The sequence below is a fragment of the Lontra canadensis genome, unplaced genomic scaffold, assembly GCF_010015895.1.
Source record: "Lontra canadensis isolate GAN:19392208 unplaced genomic scaffold, GSC_riverotter_1.0 scaffold132, whole genome shotgun sequence".
In the NCBI taxonomy this organism is placed as follows: Eukaryota; Metazoa; Chordata; class Mammalia; order Carnivora; family Mustelidae; genus Lontra; species Lontra canadensis.
In genome coordinates, this window is record NW_022631126.1 from 218,013 (window position 1) to 228,262 (window position 10,250).

Here is a 10,250-nt window from a genome sequence, read left to right on the forward strand (position 1 = left end):
GGCGGGAATGTGCTAGACCCCGTGGTCACTCAGGTGTCAGAAGGCAGCTGTCTTAGAGACCGCCAGCCCGTGCCCACACCAGGCTCTCTCAGGTGCAGGTAGAAGGGGGAGTGCGTCCAGCTGACAGTGGTGGTGCAAGCAGCGGAAAGCTTCGAGCTCAGGGACCATGGACTGGAGGCTCCACCAGACTCTCTCTAGCATGGATGGTCACTGGCGGTGGCTGTCCTGGGCCCATGGGCTTAGGCCCATGCCTGTGACTGCCCGATTTCACCAGTTGCCCCTTAAGATCTTTTGCTCTTTTTGAGTGCTTTTAACCAGACTCCAAGTTAATGCTTGTCCCCAACCACAGGGCACTTTCATTTTGGGGTATTACTTTCCAATGGGTTCCTTCTGGTGGCTCCTTACCCCTTCTGTTTATCCTCCAGTATCAGTCCAAGCATTTCCACTCTGCTTTACCTCTCCACTGATGTCTTCTACCTCCATAGAGATCCAAAAGTGTATAATGTTATATCTCAGAGTGATTTCATGAGTGTTCAGAGTATTCTGGTAGATCTTTAGCTCACTTTAGGGAACCAGTTGAAACAGGGTCTCCTACTTCTCTGCCATCTTGCCCCTCCTCCTATGATTCAACAGTCTTATACAATACCCAGTGCTCATTACATCACATGCCCTCCTTAATGTCCATCTGCCCTCCTCCCTCCAGCAACCCTGTTTGTTTCCTATGATTAAGAGTTTCTTATGGTTAGTCTCTCTCTCTCATTTTATCTTTTTCTCTCTTCCTCTATGATCCTCTGTTTTATTTCTTAAATTCACATATCAGTGAGATCACATGATAATTGTCTTTCTCTGATTGACTTATTTTGCTTAGCATAATAACTTCTAGTTCCAACCACATCATTGCAAGTGGTAAGATTTCATTCTTTTATGGCTGCATAATATTACATTGTGTGTACACACACACACACACACATATACACACACACACACACACATATATATATATGCCATATCTTTATCCATTCATCTGTTGATGGACATCTGGTCTCTTTACATAGTTTGGCTATTGTGGACATTGCTCCTTTAAACATTGAGGTGCAGATGCCCCTTCAGATCACTATATTTGCATCTTTGGGGTAAATACCGAGTAATGCAGTTGCTGGTTTGTAGGGTAGCTCTAGTTTCAACTTTTTGAGGAACCTCCATACTGTTTTCCAAGGGAGAATGAATCTTAAGCAGGCTCATGCTCAACACAGTGCCCGACACAGGGCTCAGTCTCAAAACCCTGAGATCATGACCTGAACTGAAATCAAGTGTTTAACGCTTAACTGACTGAGCCACTCAGATGCCCCTAGCACACCACTTTTAAATGGTAGTTTGTTCCTGAGGAAGAGAGGGTATAGGTCAAAAGAAGTTCCAGCATTTCAAGTTTAGATGTTCAAGAGAATGAAAACTAATGCCACTGATAAAATTAAAACTGGGAGTCAGCAATTATTTGCATAGGATATTGAGTTGAAAGTGATGGTGGGGCATTAAGGAGGAAATATCTGCAGGAGATGCAGGCTTGGAGCTCAGGTAAGAAGTCAAAACCAGATATTAATAGATCTGTGAGATTGGAAGCAGGTGGAACCCAGAGAGTGAGTTGAGAGCCAAGATCAGGTCTTGGGGTTCAGAATGACTAGCAGTGGTGTCCCCTGTCCTCATTTCCAGCTAATGGGAAATCCACACTGATAGGCTTGATAGGCCTAAAAACATAAAATTTAGCATGCATAGATATGAGCCACTGGGATATTTACAAGTCCTATTGCAAACTCTACTCTTGGACAATTTGATTATTGACATTTTTTCTTTTATTATGTTATATTACTCACCATACAGTATGCCATTAGTTTTTGATGTAGTGTTCCAAGATTCATTGTTTATGTATAATACCCAGTGCTCCATGCAATATGTGCCCTCCTTTTTTAAAAAAAAATTTTTAAAGATTTTCATTTATTTATTTGACACAGAGATCACAAGTAGGCAGAGAGGCAGGCAGAGAGAGAGGAGGAAGCAGGCTTCCCGCTGAGCAGAGAGCCCGATGTGGGGCTCGATCCCAGGACCCTGAGATCATGACCGGAGCCGAAGGCAGAGGATTTAACCCACTGAGCCACCCAGGTGCCCCAATATGTGCCCTCCTTAATACCCATCACTGGCCCAACCCATCTCCCCACCCCCTTCCCCTCTAAAACCCTCTGTTTCCCGGAGTCCATAGTCTCTCATGGTTCATCTCCCCCTCCAATTTCCCTGCCTTCATTTTTCCCTTCCTTCTCCTAATGTCCTCCATGCTATTCCTTATGTTCCACAAATAAGTGAAACCATATGATAATTGACTTTCTCTGCTTAACTTATTTCACTTAGCGTAATATCCTCCAGTCCCACCCATGTTGATGCAAAAGTTGGGTATTCATCCTTTCTGATGGCTGAGCAATATTTCATTGTTTATATGGACCATAGCTGCTTTATTCATTCAGGCATCCATCAAAATCCTAGAGGAGAACATGGGCAGTAACCTCTTCAACATCAGCCACAGCAACTTCTTTCAAGACACATCTCCAAAGGCAATGGAAACACAGCAAAAATGAATTTCTGGGACTTCATCAAGATCAAAAGCTTCTGCACAGCAAAGGAAACAGTCAACAAAACTAATAAGCAACCCACGAAATGGGAGAAGATATTTGCAAATGACACTGCAGACAAAGGGCTGATATACAAGATCTCTAAAGAACTTCTCAAACTCATCAGCCAAAAAACACATAATCATGTCAAAAAATGGACAGAAGATATGAACAGACAGTTCTCCAAAGAAGACATACAAATGGCTACCAGACACATGAAAAAATGTTCATCATCATTAGCCATCAGGGGAATTCGAATCAAAACCACATTGAGATACCACCTTACACCAGTTAGATTATGGACATTTTAAATTACAAATTTATGTATATCCTCTTTTAAAAAGTTTTTCCAATGAGGCACCTGTGTGTCTCAGTGGGTTAAGCCTGTGCGTTTGGCTCAGGTCATGATTTCAGGGTCCTGGGATTGAGCCCTGCATCGGGCTCTCTGCTCAGCAGGGAGCCTGCTTCCCCGTCTCTCTCTGCCTGCCTCTCAGCCTACTTGTGATCTCTCTCTGGGTGTCAAATAAATAAATGAAATCTTTAAAAAAAAAAAGTGTTACCAGTGTCAGTTATACTTCAATTTTAAAAATATGCAAAAAGTTTTATTTTCCAATCTTATTTGTGACAAACCATTTAATTATCTTCTTGGCTTGTGTGACTCCCTTCTGTTAATCACTTTAACCAATAAAGTAACATCTTTCCTTCTGCTGTTGAGGTTGATTCTTTCTTGATAGTCAGTGTTCAGGTATTCCAGGCTAATGTGAATGAGCCTTCCTTGGTACATTTTAATGCACAATGAAGCTGACAAAGTCCAAGACTACTAAAATATTATAACTCCATGTGATATTTTAAAATAAATCTTACCGTCAAGAAACACTGATTATATGATTCTGAAAGCAAAGTCTCCTTTGCAATTTTATAGCAAAACTATCCTCTGTGCTCTACTCTCCCTCTCTGGGGAGCATATCTATGCAGGAATCTGAAATCTCCAGTTTCTTCCACAGGAACTGGGAACAAGAATAAGGACAAGCTCAATAATGGAGAACATCAAGGGATAGACCCAAAAATAGTGTCATCTACTCCTGGACTCAGAGTAAGAAACACCTTTATATGACATTGTCCAGAATCTTAAATTAGAGAAATCTCAAGACAAGCCCTTGAGGATAGGGAGTACTACTCCTAGACTGTGAGCTTGCTGGACACAGGAAACCTGTGCCTAATGAGAGACCCTATATCTGCACTGACCACAGTCACAGTCAGAGCAAGAGCTTCTGGCAGAGATATTCTCTGACCCATCATCTTTGAAGTCATGCTAGTGAAAAGTCTTACCTCCATCCCGACTACAGAAAACATTTCAGCCAAAGTTCCAACCTGATAGCATCAATGGATTCACCAGAGAAATAAGCTCTACAAGTGAAGGGCCTGTGAAAATGGTTTTTCTCAGAATACATCCCTCATCCAGTATGGAAAGATCCACACCAGTGAGAGACCCTTTCATTATCCCCAGTGTGACAAGACCTTCTGTGGGAGCTCCAACCTCATTAAGGACCAGTGAATCCACTCTGGCAAATATATGTCTATGGGGAGTATGGCAAGGGCTTTACAGTCAGCTCTGTGCTGCTGGCTCACCAAATACTGCATACTGCACTGAAGCCCTACATCTGTCCCCAGTACATGAAGGCTCTGGGGATGGGTAGAAGCTGATATTCTACAAGAGGATTCACACAGGTGAGCAGCTTCTGCTGCTTTAACTGTGGTGACAGCTTTAGTCGGAAGACCTCCCTCACCGAGTACATCCATCTACAAACAGGGGGAAAGCCTTACAGGTGTGAGGAGTATGGGGAGAGCTTCAGCCTCTGCACCAAACTCAAACACCATGTGGCTTGTCATAAGCCCCAGGCACCACCTGAGGGAACTAGCCCTTCTAGTCCTCCCTCTGCTAGAGCTGAGCAGAAGCCCCAGGTCCTTCATGTCCGTTCAACAACCTCCTTTTCTTTATCTTGCCCCTCCACCACAGTGATCGATGTTCCCACCCCATTTAATCTCCAGCCTCTAATCATGCCCATCTTCTTCAGACTCCTCCCCCACACCATCCTTTTACCTCCCTTATGCCTCCATTTTCTGTCCCCAGTATTTATCAGCCCTCCCTCATTCCTCCTCCACTCACCCCTTCCCCAGCTCTCCCTCTGCCCCAGGGATTCCTGCAGAGTCCAGACTCCAAGTTCACCCTCCACAGATGAACCAGAAGCAGCAATGGTGCCGAGTTTTCCTGTTCTGAGTGTGGGAAGAATTTCCCAGCCAGTGGCATGCTTCTCCATACAGGTGAGCAGCCTTATATCTGCTCTGAATTTGGGAAGTGCTTCACCCAGAGCTCCTTTCTGATCCAGCATAGAAAGCTTCATTAAGCAGAAAGGCCACACTTGGATTTGAGTGTGGCTGTGGCTTCAGTCAGCATGTCCACTTGATCAATCACCCAAAAGATGCACACAGAGGAATAGCCATTTGCAGTATGGGGGTCTTCAGTGTGGGAAATCTTTCAGCCAGAGGTCTAACCTTGCCGGATGAACCCATGTGGTGTGGTCCTAGATGAGCCCTTTGATAGCCTGGCAGGTAGACCTGTAGATCAGTGATTCATTTCCTTCTCTATCCATACCCTTATGAAAGTCTTATTCTGCTGTCTTCCTCAGAAATGCTGAGGGGTTTTGCTTTGCTCAGTTCAGCCCTGCTTTGTTTTGTTTTTCCTGAATTCCTCTCCCTTCCCTCAACTTCACAGTTTACAGAAGGATTTAGATGGTAAGCAAAAGTATGTTACTGAAATATGGGTATATTCTCAGTATGGACAAGGATATTAAGTGACATCTTAATATCAGTGATTAATAAATTATTTCTCTGTGCTTTAAAAAATCATTTTATTTGTTGGTTCTCCCAACAGCGTGCTATTAAAAGTGGGGGAAAAAGTTGAGCTACCCTGTGAGAATTCAGACTGCATAGATGTCCTTAATAGCATCAGTCCTCCAGTTTCTAAGCCCTAATCTTGATTCCTTTTTCTCCTGTAGCTCAAGTACCACCAGGCACCACATCCTATTTGTTCTGCTTCAGAAAGTCTTCTCACCTTTGTCCCCTCCTCTCAGTTGCCAGTGCTACTGCCTTAAGTGCAAACTCTTGTCATCATTTTCCTGGATTATACGAAAGACTCCTAATCAACCTCCCCTGCTTCCAGTCTCTGCATTCTGGTTCATCATCCATATAATCCACCAGTTAGAGTCCTCACTTAAACCCCAGACTCCAATACTAAATCTGATGTCATTCCCCTGCTTAAAAGCATTCGTGCCTGCCACCCCATCCACCAATATGGCCTGTAAAATAGAGTTCAAATGCTTCAGCACACCTTACATGGCTTCTCACTTGGCTTTGTCCTACCTCCACAGCTTTAGTGGCCATGGCATTCACGCCTCTTGCACTTGTTTTATTTCCAACTACCCAGGATTTCCAACTACCCCTTTTCTGTGACCTAAACGTGTCCTACTTATCATATGAGTCCCAACTCCATTGAAAGCTTTCCCAAAGTCTCATATCATACCTGGTATGGTAACTCATACAGCAGCATGATGAACCATCATGACTGTCTGGTCACATGGCTGTCTCCTCTAGTAGACTGAGCTCCATGAGAGCCAAGACTCAGGCATGAGTGCTTGACTCATAGTAGATACTCAATAAATATTAATTAAATAAGGAACCACTTCCAGTTGCTCAAGTTTTTTTTTTCAAGATTTTATTTATTTACTTGTCAGAAGACAGAGAGAGAGAGAGAGAGAGATAGCACACACAAGCAGGCAGAGTGGCAGGCAGAGGCAGAGAGAGAAGCAGGCTCCCTGCTGAGCAAGGAGCCCGATGCAGGACTCGATCCCAGGATCTTGGGATCATGACCTGAGCCAAAGGCAGAGGCTTAACCGACTGAGCCACCCAGGCATCCCAAGTTGCTCAAGTCTTTTATCCTAAAACTTGGGTTTCTTTTACTCTTCTTGTCCTCTCAAGTGACAAAATGGATATATTTGGAAATTTAACCAAAATGCTCACATCCTATTTATGTCTTCCTAGTCCATGTGCCTGCCATTCAATCATTCCATGGTTATTTTTATAGTGATACCAGAGAAAAACAACTGAAAACAACACTGTTTACTTTGGTCCAGTGCATTTCATCCACACATTTGTAATAATGAGATTACTAAAATTTACAGGATGATCTCATCAAATTTTTAGCAGCATCAGTGATAGTGCCAAAAAGCCTTCAAGTTATCTTCAATAATCAGCATTTTTGATGGCAAAATACTTGAGATTAATAAGTCACTATTATAGGATCTCGTTCCCAGCTGGCCTAGTGAATACAGCACATAGGATATGAGATGAAGATCTCATGGGAACAACTCCAGACACTTGGCCTGTGGTATAACTTCAGCCTGGGCTCAAGTTATACAATTAATGAGACCAGCTGAGCACAAGAGTGCCTGCCTCAGCTAAAAACCTCAGTGTTCCTAGGATTAGATACAGATTTCAGAAAAATCAGGTCACAGTTACAGATTTATTTTTATGTATGATGTTACATTATTATGAAATGCAAGAAGAAAATAAAAGTATAGACTCAACCATTAAACTTTTACCAAGTTGGACTACATCTTAATGCATACTTTATTCAATTAATTTCATCTTAAGTAACTCTGGACTCACTTCAAGTGCCCATTAAGTTTCATCTACGAAATAAGGCAAAAAGTTTCAATAAAACAGACCATAGTACAGAAATTACGAAGTCACTGGTAAACATTTAGCAATAGGATGTAGTTTCACAGAAATGTTTAGCAATTAATGAAGACTTAAAACCCCATTTTTTGGTCATTTTATGTAACTGAAATGTCTAAGGGTACAGACATTTCTCAATTCTGGTACATCGTGATCCAGGGGTTGAGATATTATCAACAAGGCTTGGTCTATCCCTGTCTTTCAGGTCTGCTCTGAAATCTGGCTTCAGTATTGGCTTCAATATAAGGTTCCAGCCTGAAGCCCTAGCAACTCCAGGTCCAGTTGAAGTACTACTACATCTCGGTATCCAAGAAATAAGTCCCAAAATTGGGACTCATGGACATGTAGCCCTACCAAACCCAATACTATGGTTAGCAGGACAGAATGTTCTGGTTTGTCTAAGCCTGGATCATGTTGCCCCTCTTGCTGGAGGATGGAGTCAACACCACCAGAACTAAGAACTGAAAATGAGAAGGTGGTAGTGATTTTGCAAAGAAAACCCAGGTTGGGGGCACCTGCGTGGCTCAGTGGGTTAAAGCCTCTACCTTCGTCTCAGGTCATGATCTCAGGGTCCTGGGATCGAGCCCCGCATCGGTCTCTCTGCTAAGCGGGAGCCTGCTTCCCTTCCTCTCTCTCTGCCTGCCTCTCTGCCTACTTGTGATCTCTGTCTGTAAATAAATAAATAAAATCATAAAAAAAAGAAAAAAAAAACCCAAGTTGTTATTACCAGAAGAAAGCATATGTTGGGCAGAGACACAAAACAATAGATGGCCATTATAACAAGGTTCACCTGCTCCAAGGGCAAAGGGAGCCAATAACCCCTTTTTAGACCCTGTCATCCTATTGTCATTAGCCCACTAGTGAGTTCCACCCTGACTCTGTCTTATCTCTAAATCCCTTCACAGTTCATCTTCACTAACTCATATCCTGTATCCTCACTTTCTGGGACAATTCTAATTTCAGATATCCTGTCTTAAGCCTCCCCATAAACAAAATTTATATTTAGTAGATTAGACGTTGGACTGATCTTTGCTTTGGACAATTTGGTCATGGTATGTAGAGTCCCAGGAAAGACATACAAAAGAAAATGACATGGAATTATTGCTCCGCACTCTCAGACAGGTGAGGCATGTCTGAAAAAGGGCTGGGATGCTGCCCACTGGGGTTTACTTAACAACTGGTAAGTTTGTTCTCCCACCTGCGTAAAACAAAGGAAAACCTAAACCTCTAGAAACTAGAAGCTTTGGAAGCAGCCCAATTACTTGGTTGTATGAGAGACACCTTAAGAAGTAATGGTGGCTACAAAGACCAAAAGAGCTGCTCTGCACCACCTCTACACAGATCAGCTAGGAAAGTGCATATTACCTAAATGTAAGGCTGAGTACTGGGCAGGTGCTCCACATGGAGGCAACAGTAGCAGAGGATGGCAGCATCTCTTGGGGCCTTCACCCAGTACCAGCAAGAAAAATTCTTCATGGAAACTTCCAAGTTGAGACAAAGGGATGGGAGTGCCCAGGCAATAGTTTGGCTATGACCAGCAAAACCCTGAGTGGAGAGAGGAGAGCCTAGAATGTTTTCAAGTAAAAACACTTTTGGTCATTTGCTTTCTCCAAAAGCCATTATCATAAGCTGAGGGGACTGTATGTTGAGGGAGATGCCAAGTAACTTGTACTAGAATAAGGCCCATCTTGTCAGCAGCAAGTCCAAATTCCAACTGGGAAATAGCAATCATGGGAAGAATTCCATTATAGCTCAGTAAGGGCTCTGGAATAAGTTAGAAGCACTATGAACATTTGACTGTTCAACAAGGTTACTTTAAAAAAAAGCCTCAGATGGGGTGCCTGGCTGGCTCAGTGGGTTAAAGCCTCTGTTTTCTGTTCAGGCCATGATCCCAGGGTCCTGGGATCGAGCTCCGCATGGGGCTCTCTGCTCAGCAGGGAGCCTGCTTCCCCCTCCCTCTCTGTTTGCTCCTCTGCCTACTTGTGATCTCTGTCTGTTAAATAAATAAATAAAATCTTTGAAAAAAAAAAGCCTCAGGAAAAAAAAAAAGCCTCAAAAAGTTAAGTAGAAGCTAGTGTTCAGTTTCAAACCAACAGAATGAATGGCTACAGACCCCCTTTCTAAAAATGTATGTTTCTCATTTTTCTTTTATATATCCAGATTAAATATAAAAATTCATTTTTCTTTTATATATTAAATTAATATTATGTACATCAGTCCTGATCAAAGCTAGAGGCATCCTATTGGATTATAGTCGTACAAAAGCATTTATATAGGGTTAACTAATGTAACATGTTTGAAGCATTCAATAGAAACATATTTTTAGAACAACAACTTCATGCCAGTTTCTGTGCTAGTACAGAGGACAGAACAGTGAACCAGGCAGAAATTAGCCCTGCACTATCATGTAGCTTTCTAGTGACCTACTTTGATACAGAGCTTATACAGGTCTCACTAAGCTTTCTTCTTTTTCCTCCAAGTAATCAGATTTTTCAGACTGAAACAGTAGACACATGTCTAGTCTGTGACTACCCAGTATCTTTGGAATATTCTTTTTATATTTGGGGATTTTCTCCAAGATAGAATTCCTGCCTCCTTAAGGCAGAACTTAATTTCCCAGGCTTTCTTGAATCTAAAGTATAGGCAATGACCTAGCTATTGTAAACTGGGGAGCACATGATTCTCTGATTCAGAAGACATCAATTCAAAGATGCAAGCTTCATGAAGAATCCACTTTCCAGAAGATGTTAGGGTAGAAGGATCTGGCTTTCCAGAGCACCATCGTGAAGTTTTTGGCATCCG